This window comes from Archocentrus centrarchus, unplaced genomic scaffold (genome assembly GCF_007364275.1).
Source record: "Archocentrus centrarchus isolate MPI-CPG fArcCen1 unplaced genomic scaffold, fArcCen1 scaffold_64_ctg1, whole genome shotgun sequence".
Lineage (NCBI taxonomy): Eukaryota > Metazoa > Chordata > Actinopteri > Cichliformes > Cichlidae > Archocentrus > Archocentrus centrarchus.
The window spans coordinates 244,496-263,423 of NW_022060281.1; the positions used below are offsets into that span (position 1 = coordinate 244,496).

Below are 18,928 nucleotides of genomic sequence, written 5' to 3' on the forward strand. Positions count from 1 at the left end.
ACAAAAGCAGCAGAAAGAGGATGTGGAGAAGTTACGTGCGAAGAATTTTAGTGTCTCTGTAGATGCTACAAAATGTACAAAGATCACAGACATGTTTGCTGCTGTAGCCTCCACGTCCTCTGCAACAGCAATGCTCCAGCAACAGCAGGCTGTAGGCACCGGCCCGAGGCATAGGCGACATATGCGGCTGCATAGGGACCTCTGACCACCAGGGGGCCCCAAGCTCACCCACATTTGTCATGAAACTTTTTTGGTTTGTTTTAATTTTTTACAAATGCCAATTTCCTAAAAGAAAGAAGAGACTATTCTGTCTATATTTGTACACTTGTAACAACAGTAATTTAATCAGTAGGCTACACTCTAATATTTCTGTCTCAGAGAGATGCTGAAAAGCTCATTCATGCATTTATAAATAAAATTAAATAAAATTGAACAGAAAAATGTAATTGAAAAGCCTGAAACAGTAATGCATCCTAAAAAAATTAGTAATCAACTTTAACCCTCCAGCATTAATAACAGTTAAGTTCAGGGGACAATGAAGTGGTATGAAGGGGGTCCCAAATCAAATCTTGCTTAGGGCCCCTTCAAGGCTTGGGCCGGCTCTGCTGTAGGTGAAGACAGGGAGAGGAGCAGCCAGAGATGCAGGCTTTGGAAACTGAGGGACAGAGTGAGCGGTAAAATGTAGTATGTAAGCAGGATAATAGAGGGACTTTGAGGTGATGGAGGTAACATTAGCTTTATTACGTGAGAATGATGAGCAATGGCGATTGATTAATATCAGTATTTATTGGTATTTGCATACTTCCCAAAATCTGGCAGCCACGGCACCTTAATGTGATAAAATAGCAAACGGTCAAGGCTGAGAAGTGTTGGATGAGCAGCAAGTGCCCATTTTAGGCTACATCATAGCATTTTAGATAATTAGGCTAAAGGTGTGTTGAAAGGCTGCACAGTAGTTTGAATTTGTAGCCTCTATGCTGGTTAAACATGTTTTTAAAAGCAATCAAACAGGGAAAATAACAGATTTTAAAACTGCTAAATGATAAGTAAAAACTTTGCAATTTAAGCATTACTAAAGTAAGTGTAAAAAAGTATAAAAGTATTATTAGTAAAAGGTATGCTCACATTGAATAAGGATCTAATTCCTTCATTGTTATGCTCTTCAGTGCCAACACAGTGCAGAGCAGCTACCTAAACTCTGCTCCCAGTGAGGTCGATTATCTCGTCAATAGTTTTACATCCTCACTGCGTATAACTTTGGATACTGTGGCTCCTCTGAAAAGGAAAGCTTCAAATCAGAAGTGCCTGACTCCGTGGTATAATTCACAAACGCACAGCTTAAAGCAGATAACCCGAAAGCTGGAGAGGGAATGGCGTCTCACTAAATTAGAAGATGCTCATTTAGCCTGGAAAAAGAGTTTGTTGCTCTATAAAAAGCCCTCCGTAAAGCTAGGACATCTTACTATTCATCATTAATTGAAGAAAATAAGAACAACCCCAGGTTTCTTTTCAGCACTGTAGCCAGGCTGACAAAGAGTCAGAGCTCTGTAGAGCCAAGTATTCCTTTCACGTTAACTAGTAGTGACTTCATGGATTTCTTTACAAATAAAATTTTAGACATTAGAGAAAAAATTATTCATAACCATCTCAAAGATTATTCTTCATGTTCGGCTGCTTTCAGCACTGCTGGTATTTGTTTAGACTCTTTTGCTCCAGTTGATCTTTCAGAGTTAACTTCAATAGTTACTTCCTCCAAACCAGCAACATGTTTGTTAGATCCCATTCCTACTAGACTGTTCAAAGAAGTCTTTCCAATTATTGATGCTTCAATCTTAAAAATGATCAATCAGTCTTTATTAGTTGGCTATGTACCACAGACCTTCAAGGTGGCTGTAATTAAACCTCTACTTAAAAAGCCATCACTTGACCCAGCTGTCTTAGCTAATTATAGGCCAATCTCCAACCTTCCTTTTCTCTCAAAGATTCTTGAAAGAGTAGTTGTAAAACAGCTAACTGATCATCTGCAGAGGAACGGTTTATTTGAAGAGTTTCAGTCAGAATTCATCACAGTACAGAAACAGCATTAGTGAAGGTTACCAATGATCTTCTTAGAGCCTCTGACAGTGGACTCATCTCTGTTCTTGTCCTGTTGGACCTCAGTGCAGCTTTGATACTGTTGACCATAACATTTTATTACAGAGATTAGAGCTTGCTATAGGTATTAAAGGTACTGCACTGCAGTGGTTTGAATCATATTTATCTCATAGACTCCAATTTGTTCATGTAAATGGGGAGTCTTCTTCAGACAGTAAGGTTAATTATGGAGTTCCACAGGGTTCTGTGCTAGGACCAATTTTATTTACATTATACATGCTTCCCTTAGGCAGTATTATTAGAAAGCACTGCATCAATTTTCATTGTTATGCAGATGATACTCAGCTTTACCTATCAATGAAGCCAGATGACACACATCAATTAGTTAAACTGCAGGAATGTCTTAAAGATATTAAGGCCTGGATAACCTCTAATTTCCTGCTTCTAAATTCAGATAAAACTGAAATTCTTGTTCTCGGCCCCACAAATCTTAGAAACATGGTGTCTAACCAGATACTTACTCTGGATGGCATTACTTTGGCCTCCAGTAACACTGTGAGAAATCTAGGAGTCATTTTTGACCAGGATATGTCCTTCAATGCACATATTAAACAAATATGTAGGACCGCTTTTTTGCATTTGCGCAATATTTCTAAAATTAGAAACATCCTTTCTCAGAGTGATGCTGAAAAGCTCATTCATGCATTTATTACTTCTAGGCTGGATTATTGTAATTCATTATTATCAGGCTGTCCTAAAAGCTTTCTGAAAAGCCTTCAGCTGATCCAAAATGCTGCAGCTAGAGTACTGACAGGGACTAGAAAGAGAGAGCAGATTTCTCCCATATTGGCTTCTCTTCATTGGCTCCCTGTTAAATCTAGAATAGAATTTAAAATTCTTCTCCTCACATACAAGGTCTTGAATAATCAGGCACCATCTTATCTCAAAGACCTCATAGTACCATATCACCCCAACAGTGCACTTCACTCTCAGACTGCTGGCTTACTTGTGGTTCCTAGGATACTTAAGAGTAGAATGGGAGGCAGAGCCTTCAGCTTTCAGGCCCCTCTTCTGTGGAACCAGCTTCCAGCTTGGATTCAGGAGACAGACACCCTATTTTTAAGATTAGGCTTAAAACTTTCCTTTATGATAAAGCTTATAGTTAGGGCTGGATCAGGTGACCCTGAACCATCCCTTAGTTATGCTGCTATAGGCCTAGTCTGCTAGGGGGTTCACATAATGCACTGTTTCTCATTCACCTTATTTACTTTGTTTATACTCCACTCTGCATTTAATCATTAATTGATATTAATCTCTGGCTCTCTTCCACAGCATGTCTTTCTCTCCCCTCAGCCCAACCGGTCGCGGCAGATGACCCCCCCTCCCTGAGCCTGGTTCTGCTGCAGGTTTCTTCCTGTTAAAAGGGAGTTTTTCCTTTCCACTGTCGCCAAGTGCTGCTCATAGGGGGTCGTTTTGACTGTTGGGTTTTCTCTGTATTAATTTAGGGTCTTTACCCACAATACAAAGCGCCTTGAGGCGACAGTTTGTTGTGATTTGGCGCTATATAAATAAAATTGAATTGAATTGAACTGAATAAGAGTAAGACAGTGTCAAATGCTTTTAAGACATAGTTGTGGGCCGGTCTAAGCCAAAAATGCCAGGGCTGATTTTTTGTCCCAGTCCAGCCCTGCCTCTCACACACGTTTATTTACAAAATCTTACAAAAGTCATAACCATGAGCTCTCCCCGGAAAAACACCAGATGGGGGAGAGACGCGAAACCGACCAGACTTCATACACAAACAGCACAGCGGACAAAAACCATCAATGAAGCAACAACAAGTATGTAAAACACAAGACTTATATACACACGCGAGGTGATGGACAAATAGGAAACAGCTGGGAGGGAAACATAGGAAGTAAAACTAAACTCAAAGCACAATGACCACAGACCTACCAAAATAAAACAGGACATAACCTAACGTGGTACACACTGGCTTGACACCCGGAGATACTGACACAGGGGGATAACAGGAACAGAACACAGGGAGACAGAAACAGAGACCCCACAACAAAACAGAACCATACAAGAACACAAAACACTGAGCCACCGGCCCAGGGCCATGACAGAAAAATATAATAAAGACTGGGAGAAAGAGAGCGCACTTAAAGAATGGATCCGAGCTCAGATGGGAGACGGGTGCGAGAAGTGGGTATGTACTATATGCAATGCATAGGAGTGCCTCACAAGAGGGGGGTGCCAAAACGATGCTGCGAAATTATTTTTCTAGTTGGCATTTTCTGTATTTAACAGCTGTGCATATGATATGATCAATAACAGAGGCATGGCGCTGATTAGGCGCCCCTGTGCTCCTTTACCTCCCCTCCTCCTGTCGCCCCCCTTATACACACACGCACACACACATTTTTTTATTTTTATTTTGGATTGATGGAAAATAAACACCTATAATAGAAGTCTTGTATTTTATAAGTCCATGAATAAGTGAGATCTGCACGCATGAACAGAAATCACAATGAGACAAAACAAAGAAATGGGCTATACTGCAATAGAACTATAATGTTCCAAAGCGGGCTAAGTTTTACAAATGTTGTGGGTTGCCAGTTGGGCTTTTTTTGGGCTTGTTTTCATAGAGCTGGTTGCTTGTTTCTGTCATGAGATCTGGCAACACTAGTTGTGTTATCAGTGTTTATGTTGAAAAACTGGGAGCTGTGTGAGCGTAATCTTGTAATGCTTTATATTCACAAGCATTCTCCTAAAGACGTTTCAACTGCAGGTCTATATTTAGTCACTAATCAGGGATTAAAATATCAAAAATATTTTGATGGGGAAGGGGTCCTTCCGGTACTGGGCAGTCACCAGTGCTAATAGTGGTGCTCGCTTGCAGTATGTCAGGGAGCTGAAATAGAGAAAAAAATTACTGCTGAAACTTTCAGCACAGCGAGCACAACACACGAACACGCAGAGAGTGGAGGCGTGGTAAAACATGTCAGCGATCATCCACTCAGTGTTAAAGGGAATCTGTGGCAGCGACGGAGAACTTTATAGAATCTGAGGAGGGTTTTTTCTAACTCCTGATCCCCCACTCCGTTCCAGTAGGTGGTGGTAATGAGGCTCTAAGCTGGTTTGGTCAACTGCACACCCACAAGAAGAAGACGATGACCGAGAACGGCAATGCAGCTAATGTTGGTCCGATTAGATCAGATTACATTTTTTATTTCTTTCCGATATCCAATCAAGTAAATTAGGCCAGGATTGGACCGATACCGATACTGAATATCGGATCGGAGCATCCTTACTCTGTGTATCTAATAATGACAATAATAATGCATTAGTCTTATATAGCGCTTTTTCTAGACACTTAAAGACGCTTTACAATTTCATGCACTGTTCATTCACACCTCAATCATACCTGGTGGTGGTAAGCTACTAATGTAGCCACAGCTGCCCTGGGTCAGTCTGACAGAGGCGTGGCTACCAATTTGCGCCTACGGCCCCTCCGTTCACCACCAAGCACACAACCACATTCACACTTAAGCAATGTGGGTTAAGTGTCTTGCCCAGGGACGACAGCTCAGACAGGGACTCGAACCAGCAACCCTTTGGTTGCAAGGTGAGCACCTGCCCACTGCACCACTGCCACCCACAAAATTTTGCAGGCTCAAGTAACATCCTAGGATGTACAAAAAAGTCTCTTGGACCCAAACCTGAAACCCAACAGGAAGCCAGGCATCTTCAAATTAAGGTGTCATTTTTGCAGCATTTTTCGCCATTTTCAGGTCTGCTATTTGAATCATCTTCTCCTAGAGCATTTCATCCACTGATACAAAAATGGCTCCAGATCATCTACACAAGTAGCCCATCAAATGTTGTTGCCATGGAAACAACCACAGGTCACCAGATTGCCACATCTCAAATATACATTGTCCAATCTGTCCCAAACGTCACATGCTTCACGAGAGGGTGAGTGACACAGGACACACACATTTACCTGCTTTGTTTCACACATGCAATGCCACCTAGTGGCAACAGGAAATCAGCAGTACACTGATAATCATCATCCTATGATCATTACAATTGATTGATTACATTGATTGGGTGCAGGCATTACATACAGTATCATGACAGTTTAATCAGTGGGCGTTCACCCACACCACCTAGTTGACATGGGAGACGTTCGGTGGCCAAACTATGCGAGGTACGGGTAGCGTGCTGGGCTGACAGCATCTTGGTGCGCTCGCTATTCTCCCGTGCCCGACAACCTCTGGGTGCATTATGGGTCGAGTGCGCCAAGGGTCGATGCGCATCAGCTGCGAGGGCCTGATCCTCACTGCTTGTGGTTTTAAGTTAAATTTAGATTCCCCCTGGTGTGTAGATTAGAGAAAACAAATATGAAGCTGATAACATCCAAAACCTCAGAGTTCTTAGAGAAAGTATGAGGGTAGGAAATCGCTAAAATTTATTTCAAAATGACAGACTTCCTGTTGGGCTCAGGATATTGAACACAGTGGTCATTTTTGTTTGTCTGGACATGTTACATATTTATACCAAATTTCATAAATGTATGTGAAACACAGCAGTGGGAATTGCACTAAAGGTGGTGCTGTAGAGCCATTTTGAAAGGACCATGCCTGAAACCATTAAAATGCTTAAATTTTTTACCAGACTTGACATGTGTGCAAAATTTTGAGCATGTTTATACCCTCAAAAAAAGCAATTCATTTGCCTAAATTATCAAAAGCAGATACAATAGAGCCTTCACACAGGTCATGCTCAGGCCCTAATTACAGGTAATTTACTCCAAACAGTGATTTATGTTTGTTCAGCACCATGGACAGCTCACCAAAGGCCTAAAGAACAAACAGCACAGAGACAGAGAGAGAGCCGAGTCACACACTGATATTGGATTGATGAAGATATAAGTGGCCTTCTATCTAATACACACTGAGTAAAATAAGTCATTTATTCATTATTAATATTATCATCAGTCATGATATTTATGCTAAATGACTCACCATTTATTCAGTCTCATCAGGTCTCCCTGTGTAGAGCTTCACCCTCTGACATTTGGGTGCTCAGAGATCATTGATCAGCTTTTGGTATGATAAACTTCTGTCTCCACTTGCTACAATCATTGGTACTGACACCATGAGTTGTTCAGTGATGCTGAGGTAGTTTTACATGTGAAGCTAAATCATTGCTGCAAATGTAGTTCAGAATCTGCAGGTCTGTGATTTCTTTCACAGACACAGATCTGAACTCAGCCACTGAGTGTAAACTGTCCTCAGTATCCAGATCACCAAGTGTTCTCTTCATGTTTCCATGGCTGCCTTTCACTCTGTGATGCAGATATTTACCTTTAAAAACATGTCGTCCCCTCTGAATTACAAGGTTCTACATTCTGACCAGATTTGAGATATTAAGCTTTAATGTTTTTGCACTCTGTATAGCAAAAGTGACACATGGAATAAGTGTTGTTCACAAATGATTATGTCACACATCCTATATGTATTCTAAATCAGTAATATCAAAATCCTTTTAAATGTTCAAATGTTTTTCTTTGAACAAGTAAAATGCAGATAGAACCTTATAATTGTAATTGTAAAAATTTGTTTTTGTTTGGAAGTATAAGGTTCTATCTGCAAAATGTGACAACTACTACTGATTTTCAAGGTATGAAAAATAGCTGACTTATTATAGATATAACAGAGTGTCCACAAGTATGGTTAAATCAAATTTAATTCAATTCAATTCAGTTCAATTCAATTCAATTCAATTCAATTTATATAGCGCCAAATCAATACAAACAGTCGCCTCAAGGTGCTTTGTATTATGGGTAAAGACCCTACAATAATACAGAGAAAACCCAACAGTCAAAACGACCCCCTATGAGCAGCACTTGGTGACAGTGGAAAGGAAAAACTCCCTTTAACAGGAAGAAACCTCCAGCAGAACCAGGCTCAGGGAGGGGGGGGTCATCTTCCGCGACAGTTTGGGCTGAGGGGAGAGAAAAGACATGCTGTGGAAGAGAGCCAGAGAGTAATAAAATTAATGAATTCTGTTAGATTTTTTAAGTTTCTTCTTTCATGGCAAACTGTTTTTACGCACATACTTCCCTTCCCTTTACTTGAAGAAGATGACGCTTGACAAAGTTTCAATGCTACAACATCTCCATCCATCCTCTTCTGCTTATCCTGTTCAGGGTCGGGGGGGTGGAGCCCAGCTATGGGGCGAGAAGCACGGTACATCCTGTACAGGTTGCCAGGGCTAACACAGAGAGACAGACAATCATTCACACCTATGTGCAATATAGAGTGACCAATTAACCTAACCCCACTAACTGCATGTCTTTAGACTGTGGGAGGAAACCCACACAGAGAGGACCGGGCCAGGGTGGAATCAAACCCAGACCTAGATGTCAATCTAGCTGTGAGACAGTGCTGCTAACCACCACACCGCCGTGCTGCACAACATCTATTACACAATTTTAAAATTGTACAATTTAAAAAAAAAAAAAAAAAATCAAACATTTCATTAAACTCATGTTGGCAGACTGAGCCCTCATTTTTTCCCATCCTTTATTTTTCCCATGTTTTCTTTAGATAACTCAACATAGAATTAAATGAAAACCAACAAGTAAAAATAAAATTTAAAATAAAAAATAGAAAAATAATAGACACATAAATAAACTCAGATTTTCATTAATTTGTACAGAGAGTCAAACAAATTCTGGATATTTTGCCACAATGGTTTTTCCCATTAAACCCAGATCCTTTTAAATTTTACAAGCTGCAATCTACCTGAAAAAGTCATTTTTTAAAATACCGAATAAACATTTAGACTCTGAGTCCATCCAAATCCAAATAAAAACTCATTACACTTAAAAGGTAGACTTTTAAACTTGAATCTTTAATCAAAATCATTCTGATATAAACATGTCACTGACAATGAAGCTTGATCATAAAGGAAAGTTTTAAGCCTAATCTTAAAAATAGAGAGGGTGTCTGTCTCCTGAATCCAAGCTGGAAGCTGGTTCCACAGAAGAGGGGCCTGAAAGCTGAAGGCTCTGCCTCCCATTCTACTCTTAAGTATCCTAGGAACCACAAGTAAGCCAGCAGTCTGAGAGCGAAGTGCTCTGTTGGGGTGATATGGTACTATGAGGTCTTTGAGATAAGATGGGGCCTGATTATTCAAGACCTTGTATGTGAGGAGAAGGATTTTAAATTCTATTCTAGATTTAACAGGGAGCCAATGAAGAGAAGCCAATATGGGAGAAATCTGCTCTCTTTCTAGTCCCTGTCAGTACTCTAGCTGCAGCATTTTGGATCAGCTGAAGGCTTTTCAGGGAGCTTTTAGGACAGCCTGATAATAATGAATTACAATAATCCAGCCTAGAAGTAATAAATGCATGAATGAGCTTTTCAGCATCACTCTGAGAAAGGATGTTTCTAATTTAAAAAAAACTGCGCAAATGCAAAAAAGGGATCCTACATATTTGTTTAATATGTGCATTCCTGTTTTGTTTTGTTTGTTTATCTCTGTTTTCAGAGCACTAAGTCCTTGCACAGATTAGTATAGTTTGTATATAGTAATTAGTATAGATGGTATCTGTCTATCTGGTGAGAACTTTGCTGGTCTGAAATGTGGAATTTACCAGCCTCCTGAATTTTCATGAATGTGTAGAACTCCTGGAGATGTTCTTCAGAAGAAGTCCAAAGAATGAAAACGCCATCTATGTTCTTTCTGGGGGTGGAAATTATTATTACAGTATTTAAAAAGTAAAGCTAAGAATTACCTCGTACACCGATGGGCTGAGATGTGATGTTTTTGGTAGAGTTTGTTTGTCTGTTTACAGAATAACTCAAAAATTATTAACAGATTTTGATGAAAATTTCTGGATTTGTTGAGTGTGGTAGAAGGAAAAATTAAGTTTTGGTGGTGATCTGGTCAAAGGTCAAATGGAAAGGTCACCAAAAACTTTCAAACATTTGAACAATCCCAATCTTAAAAGTTTTGAACCAAATCATAAAACTTTTTGGAAACATTTTTTAGGGGGAACATATTATGATATTTGGTGACCAAAACATTTCCCAAATTTAAAAATTCCTGTGTCATCATTTCCAAAATTTTAAAATTCATATCAGAATAAATTTTTCACCCATTGTGATGCAGTTTGGTTCTCAGGTAAAGCGGGGCAAAAAAGTATTTAGTCAGCCACTGATGGTGCAAGTTCTCCTACACAGAAAGATGAGAGAGGTCTGTAATTCCCATCATACACTTCAACTATGAGAGGAAAAAAATCCAGGAAATCACATTGTAGGATTTTTAAAGAATTTATTTGTGAATCATAGTGTAAAATAAGTATTTGGTCAATAACAAAAGTTCAACTCAGTACTTTGTAACATAACCTTTGTTGGTAATAGAGGTCAAAGGTTTCTTGTGAGTCTTCAGCAGGTTTGCACACACTGTAGCTGGTATTTTGGCCCCTTCCTCCATGCAGATCTCCTCTACTTCACTGATGTTTTGTCGCTGGGCAACACGGACTTTCAACTCTCTTCACAAATGTTCTGTGGGGTTGAGGTCTGGAGACTTGCTAGGCCACTCCAGGACCTTGAAATGCTTCTTATGGATCCACTCCTTCATTGCCCGAGCGGTGTGTTTGGGATCATTGTGATGCTGGAAGACCCAGCCACGTCCCATCTTCAATGCTCTCACTGATGGAAGGAGGTTTTGGCTTAAAATCACGTGATACATGACCCTGTTCATTCTTCCCTTAACACGGATCAGTCGTCCTGTCTCCTTTGCAGAAAAACAGCCCCAAAGCATGATGTTCCCACCCCCATGCTTCACAGTAGGTAGGGTGGTGTTGGGATGCTTGGGGGGGGGGGGGGGGGGGGGGGGGTTGGGCTACTGTGGGGCTGACTCAAACTCCCTCCTCAGCTAACAGTTCTGATAAGATGTAGAGTTCATCAGCAGCTAGGTCAGGGAGATCAGTCCAACACAGGTCAGAAGAAGACAGGACAGCGGGGGGGTAGAGCATCTGTTTACAAACATCCAGGAGACAATTTGATAAGCAGCAGTCCAAGAACATCAGGGAGCCAAATTCCTGATTCTACCACTTGTTTTGGTGCAGACTGTACTGATTCATTTGTTGACAGCCTTCAGTCTTTCTGGCACCTCTCTGTGGAGGAAAATCCAATTCATCTGAATCTTCTTGGTTCGTTCCTTCGCCGTGCAGAAACAGATACATACATCTCCAAGATCTTACCCCTCAGAATCAGCTCCAGATATACAGAGTCTGACCAGATCCATAATTATAAATTCCAGTTCGGAAGTTGTGTGAAGGGAGGCTCTAAAGCAGCAAAGCAGCAAAGCAGAGGAGAAAGAAAGGGCTGGGGAGAGAAGAAAAGTGCGACCGTCTCCGCTGAGAGCTGAAGAAAAAAAACCCAAAAAACCTCATCAGGTCCCTCCATGTAGTTCAGGGATTTTTGCTTACGGTTCTCATGATCATTTTGACCCCATGGGATGAGATCTTGTGTGGGGCCCCACATCGAGGGAGATTATCAATGGTCTTGTACTGTATGTCTTCCATTTCCTTACAATTGCTCCCACAGTTGATTTATTCAAACCAACCTACCTGCCTCTTGTAGATTCACTCTTCCCAGCCTGGTGCAGATCCACAATGTTCTTCCTGGTGTTCTTCCTCTTTGGTCTTGGCCATGGTTGAATTTGTGGTCTGACTGTTTGAGGCTGTGGACATGTGTCTTCATCTCCAAGATGGCGCCGCGAATGGATGCCCTGGTACTTCGGTGCGCTCTGTTTTGTTTGTTTTTGTGCGTTATTTCTGTGTCTGGACACTCTTCTGGGTATTCTTACACCAGAGAAGAGCTTTTCAACATTAGGTCCACAACACCTTGGGATTTATTTCCTGTTTTTGTCGCATCTGCGGCGGATTTATTACACACTCTGGCCCAGAAAGTGAGACGCCGAAAGAGAGGGAAGCGCGCTGGCGTGCTTGTGAGGCTAAGGAGACGTGGATTACGCACAGCCTTACCTGGGATTTTCCTCTCCAACGTGCGTTCACTTAGGAACAAAATGGACGAACTGACACTGATGAGGAGCATGAATAGAGACTTTTCCAAATCCTGTGTGTTATGCTTCACGGAGTCATGGCTGTGTGAGGAGATACCGGACTGCGCGCTCCAGTTGGAGGGATTTCATCTCCTCCGCGCAGACCGGCAAGCTGCGCTTTCCGGCAAGGCTACAGGTGGAGGAGTCTGCTTCTACATAAACAGTGGCTGGTGTACGGATGTGACAGTGATTGCTAAGCACTGCTCTCCCTCACTGGAATATCTTTTCATTCACTGTAAACCGTTCTACTCTCCGCGGGAGTTCGCTTCATTCATACTGGCTGCTGTTTACATCCCGCCGGACGCGGACGTGCACGAGGCCCAGTGCGCGCTCACAGAGCAGATTCTGTGAAGCTTGGGGACTTTAATAAAGCCAGCCTGAGACAGGAACTTCCCAAATATAAACAATATATCACATGTCCGACCAGAGAGGAGAAGACACTAGACCACTGCTACAGCACGATAAGCGGGGCTTATCACGCAGTGCCCCGCGCTGCACTCGGCCTCTCTGACCACGACATGATCCACCTGATCCCCGCGTACAGACAGAGGCTGAAGCTCTCAAAACCTGTGGTGAGGACAACAAAGCAGTGGACCCGTGAGGCTGTGGAGGAGCTCCGCACATGCTTCGAAACTACAGACTGGGACTCAATGAGGGCTGCCTGTGACAGTCTGGATGACTACACGGACACTGTAACCTCGTATATCCACTTCTGCGAGGACAGCATTGTGCCATCACGCACCAGGGTGAGTTATAACAGTGACAAACCCTGGTTTACTCCCAAACTGAAGCAGCTGTGGATAGAGAAGAGGGAGGCTACAGGAGACACATGTGTCCAGAACATCTGCGCACACACTCTCCTCTCCACAGTTCCCTCACATGTACTCAGCCTGCTACAACTCCAAACAAAGAGGTGTAGCCATATTGATTAACAAAAAGATAAACTGCATCATTAGAAATACTACATCAGACCCAGAAGGTAGATTTATAATACTCAATTTAACTATTCAAAATATAGATTTATGCATTGCTAGTATATATGGGCCAAATGTTGATGACCCCTCCTTCTTTCATACCTTCTTCACTTTGCTGTCCGATCACTCTGACACCACACTTATAATAGGAGGAGACTTCAACCTGGTACTTAATGCAGATATTGACAGGCTCAGTACAGCAGTGAGTCAGAGGAACTGGCAGTCTGCAGACATTCTTAAACAGTACATGAAGGATTTTGGTCTTTGCGATGCTTGGCGTTCACATCACCCCACTCTGAAAGATTATAGTTTCTTCTCACCAGTACACAAGTCTCACTCCCGCTTAGATTACTTTTTAGTTAGCAGCTCCATGATGATGGATATCACAGACACTCAGATTCACCCTATCACTATCAGTGATCATGCACCGGTGTCTATGTCTCTGACACAGAAAAGAGTCACACCACCAACCAGGAACTGGAGATTTAATACATCATTACTTAAAGAACAAGATTTCATTAATTATTTCAAAAAGGAGTGGTCAGCATATTTAGAAAATAATGATCAACCTGGAATATCACCATGTGTTCTTTGGGAAGCAGGAAAAGCACTTGTGTTAGAATTAGAACAGAAAATTAAATCTTTAGAAACTGCCTATGCCGCTTCACCACAAGAACATATAATTAACAACATGAGGAAACTAAAACTGGAGTTAAATGAAATAATTGATAAAAGGACACAATTCATGTTGCAGAGGCTGCGTTTAGAAAACTTCGAACATGGAAATAAATCTGGAAAATTTTTGGCTAACCAGTTAAAACTAAATAAAGAAAAAACAGCCATTTATTCTATTAAAGACTCAACTGGTAATATTACCCACGACCCACAACAAATAAATAACTCTTTTAGAGACTTCTATGAAGCCTTATACTCATCGCAGATTAATCCATCTGATGCTGAAATTGAAGAATATCTTAATAACATTAATCTACCTAAACTAAATGATGAACAGGCCGCGACTCTTGATTCGCCTCTTTCATCATCTGAATTTTACGAAGCAATACAGCATCTCCCAAATAATAAAGCCCCAGGCCCAGATGGTTTTCCAGCAGAGTTTTATAAAGAATTTTGGTCTGTACTAAGACCCTCTTTTCTCAGAATGGTGGCTCAGATTCAGAGCAATCATGCGGTCTCTCCAAACATGAACTCTGCTAACATTAGTCTACTTCTTAAACCAGGCAAAGACCCCACACTCCCATCCAGCTACAGGCCAATCTCTCTGATTAATGTAGACCTTAAAATAATTTGCAAAGTCCTTGCCAGAAGGTTAGAAAAAATCACTCCATCTATTATACATCCAGACCAAACAGGTTTTATCAAGGGTCGGCACTCTGCCAATAATACACGCAGACTGATAAATATAATAGATTACTGTTCTATTAATAAATTAGAAACCACAGTTGTCTCTTTAGATGCAGAGAAGGCATTTGATAGGGTAAATTGGAAATTTCTGTTAGCAGTTCTACACAAATTTGGATTTGGTTCATCCTTCAAAAACTGGATCAGAACATTATACAGCTCTCCAAATGCACGTGTTAGAACAAATGATCTTATTTCCCAAAGCTTCAGTCTGCAGAGAGGCACCAGACAGGGCTGCCCACTTTCTCCTTCACTCTTTGTCATTTTCATTGAACCACTAGCAGCAACAATCCGACAAAATGTAGATATTAAAGGAATTCAAACAGAAAACACAGACCATAAGATAAGCCTTTATGCTGATGATGTATTACTTTTCCTTGAGAACTCACAAACTTCTCTTCTAAAAACAATCACACTTATAGATAAGTTCTCATCTATATCAGACTACTCCATCAATTGGAGTAAATCAAACGTTTTACCTCTAAATTGTAATTTTCAGAACACCACGACCACCTCACTACAATCTGGCAATATTAAATATTTAGGTGTTAATTTTTCCCCCAGGCTGTCAGACCTGGTACGGTTGAATCATATTCCTCTATTAAAAACAGTAGAGGATGATCTCACACGTTGGAACTCTCTACCTATATCTATCATGGGGAGAGTTGCCACAGTAAAAATGATGATTTTGCCTAAAATCAATTATTTGTTTTCACTGATCCCTAATAAACCTTCTGTTGCCTGGTTTAAATCTCTAGACTCAAACATTTCAAAATTTTTGTGGAAAAATAAAACCTCAAGAATAAGTTTAAAAACTTTACAAAAGCTAAAATGCAGTGGTGGTCTAGAACTCCCAAACTTTTATCACTATTTCTTAGCCAATAGATTACAGTATATTTCAAGATGGATCAAATCAAGCCCTTTAGACAGCCCATGGCTGGATTTAGAACAAACACTCTGTGGAAAAGTGAAAATCTCTGACTTACCTTTCATTAGCGTCAGTATTAAACATCATAGCGGTTTTAAAAGTCTTAACATAAACACCTCTCTGACAGCCTGGTGGGAATTCTTAAAGATAACAAAGTCTTCACTTATCCCATGTGAACTGACACCCATTTGGAACAATCCAGATATATGTCAGAAAAAAACAGTACTGAACTTCTCAACATGGCAAGAGAAAGGAATAAAGAACTTAGAACATGTTATTCACGATGGGACCTTTATTTCATTTGAAGAACTTATTTCCAAATATGAATTAGCAATAGCAAATTTCTCGAATACCAGCAGTTGAGGTCTATCATACAGGCAAGGTTTAATTTAAATAATTTAAAATTAGAAACCCCTGTACTGGTAACAGAATTTCTAAATCTTTATACCCCTAAATTACTATCAAAAATATATAAGTTATTATTAAAAATTAATGATTCAATATCCCTCCCAACTACAAAATGGGAGCGAGATCTTTCCATTAACCCAGAGGAAAACTTCTGGACACAGATATGTTTAAACACTTTCAAAATGACTAAAAGTCCGAATTTACAACTTATACAATACAAAACTCTCCATAGAATACATTATACAGGACACAGGATGTTCCAAATGGGCCTCAGAGACACAAATATATGCACCCACTGTTCAGGCAACCATACTGAAAACTATATGCATGCAGTTTGGTCTTGTACACCTGTTCAGAGGTTCTGGCAGAGGATATGTGAGGAATTATCCACATGTTTTAATTGCGATATCCCAACATCACCAAAACTGTGCATTCTAGGTGATTTAAGTGAATTAAACATGGAAACAAATATATCACACATAGTTCTTACTACCTTATGCATCGCTAAGAAAACTATCCTAATGAATTGGAAATCAAAAAATGATTTATGCGTTACTCACTATAAGAATCTACTTTTAGACCACATTAGTCTGGAAAGAATGTCTGCCACCTCTAAAAATCAACTGGCAAAATTTGAATCTCTCTGGTCCCCACTGATCAGCTCCATCGCATGATGGGGGTGACGAGCTGTGGTCTAGTTCATGGCGCACCCGGTAGGTGGCTGGGGGTGGGCCGGGGGGGCCTGGGTGTCTGATGGCTCTGGCCTGGAGGCGGGGGCTACCGTTTGTGGTTTCTGTGTCCGGGCCCTGGTTGTTGGGGGTGGGGACTTGGATGGTGCTCTTATGGGCGTGGGGTGTGGGGCTCGGGGTCCCGTGGTGGCGGTGCTGGCCCGTCCGGGTGGCCGGCTTCCTCTGTGGGGGCCGGGGTGCGGGGTCGGGCCCTGGTGCCCGGGGTTGCCCGTTTCCTGGCTGGGCCCCTCCCTGCGCTGGAGGGGTCTGTGCCCCCTTGGGCGCGCCGCCGTGTGGGGTGGGTTGGCTGTGTCGGGGTGTCTGGCTGGCATTCCAGGATTCTGGGTGCCCTCCCCATGGGGTGGTGGGGCGCTCAGGTGAGGGAGCAGCAGTTGCCCCCACGGGGCCGGTTGGTTCTGACTCAGGACCACTGTGTGCGTGTGTGTGTATGTGTGAGTATGTATGTGGGGGTGTGTGTCTGTGTGTGTGTGCGTGGTGTGTACGTGCGTGTGTATGTGTGCGTACGTGCGTGTGTGTGTGTGTGCGATATTTGTTGTCCTTTGTATGCATGTGGGGTGTGTGTTGTGTCCTGTTTGCAGTGGGGGCAGTGGGTGCCGGCCTGGAGTACGGTGGCGTCCTGGGGGTGCGGTCACTTCAGGCCCTGGACCTGCCTTCCCTGGGCTGCGGGGGGGTGTAGGGAACTGGGGTGCCTAGTGAGCCAGTAGCTAGCTGGCTCTCTTCTTCCGGGGGGTAGTCCTCTGCCTCCCGGTCATATTTATCCTGGCCCCTCCCCTCCTCCCACTCAGTTTAACATCACATTATGCACACATAGGTTCTCGGGGGTGGGGGGCTCGTGCTGCAGTGAGTAGGGCCATCACCTCGGCTCTGCTCGCTGTGCTGCGTGATGTCCCACTCCTCCTTTTTTAATTGCATTATACAGCTCACAACACATCATAGTACATATAGGGCCTTGGGGGGCAGGTGTGTCACACAGTGGTTAGTGGGTGGCACTGCTGAGGTGGCCCCACTTGTCTGTTCACTGCTGCCTGCACCTCAATTTTATTTACATTTTAGACATTGAGGGCCTTGGGGGGACGGTGTGGATGGGCGCTGTTATTCAGTGCTCATATTACATCTGTCCCTCCATTTTAAAAGCACTGTAGTTTTCACACAGCCATACACATTCTTCTCAGTACATACATTCACATCACCCCCCAACACGCTGAGTGGGAGGAGGGGGGGCGGGCGGGCCTTCTCACACCCCGGTTCCATGCACCCCCGCCTGGGATGGGGACTGGCTCATTGTTCGGGGCTGGGTTGGCTGCTTCCCTGGGTTGCCGCTGGCTTGGTGCTGGTACCCCCGCTCTCCCACATTAGGGTCCATGTATGTTACATGTGCGTATGCATGAGTGTGTGACTGGTGCATGCGAATGTGCGTGCGTGTGTATGTGCGTGTGTGTACATGAGGGAATGACTGGTACGTGTGTGTGTGTGTGTGTAAGTGGCGTGCTTGTGAGAGTGTGGTGTGTGGACAGCTGGGCCTGGGTTGGTGGCTTGCCAAGCCTTGGCACGGTGGGACACGGAGGGTGGGAGTTACCCCCCCTAACCGCTCCACGCTGCTCCCCACTGGTCGTCACTGACGCCCCTGGGGTGTGGGTGCCCGTGGGTCCCGGGATGTGTGGCCGGATGTCTCGGCATGGTTTTTGGCCTGCTGCCCTTGGCGGCCGTGACCTGGGGTGGCTTGGGCCTCTTTGGCGCGTGGGGGGGCTCTGCCGGGGGTCGGGCTGCTCTCGGGCGCTGGGGGCCTCGGGGGCCGCATGCCTGGCTCGTGCTGGGGGTGCCGGCCTGCCGGTGGGGGTGGGCTGCCCGTCGTCTCTGGCTCTCTGGACTCTAGCCCCTGGATTGTGGGGGTTCCGTCTGTAGCCTCCCTCCTTCCCTTCTGGGGGATTGTACGCGGTTGCCATCGGGATGTGTGGCCCCAAGTCTTCTGAGCTCCTGTGCTGTGGATGGCCTGGGTCCCCTGGGTCCTTCCCTATCTGCCTCTGGATCGCGGGGGGCATGGTTGCAGTTTCTCGCCCTCATTATCGAATACATTGCATGACAAAGGCGCTACACACACATTACTACAAACAATAAACTTGTGTGTGTGTGTTTGTGTGTGTGTGTATATGTAGGTGCATATGGTGTGTGTATGGATGTGTGTGTGTGTGTGTGTGTGTGTGTGTGAG

At 43.1% G+C, this 18,928-nt stretch overlaps 1 pseudogene; it reads right to left on the reverse strand.

The window, feature by feature from the left end:
- The window catches only part of LOC115777690 (immunoglobulin lambda-1 light chain-like), a 33,314-nt pseudogene that overhangs the window by 9,470 nt on the left and 4,916 nt on the right, over positions 1-18,928 (reverse strand).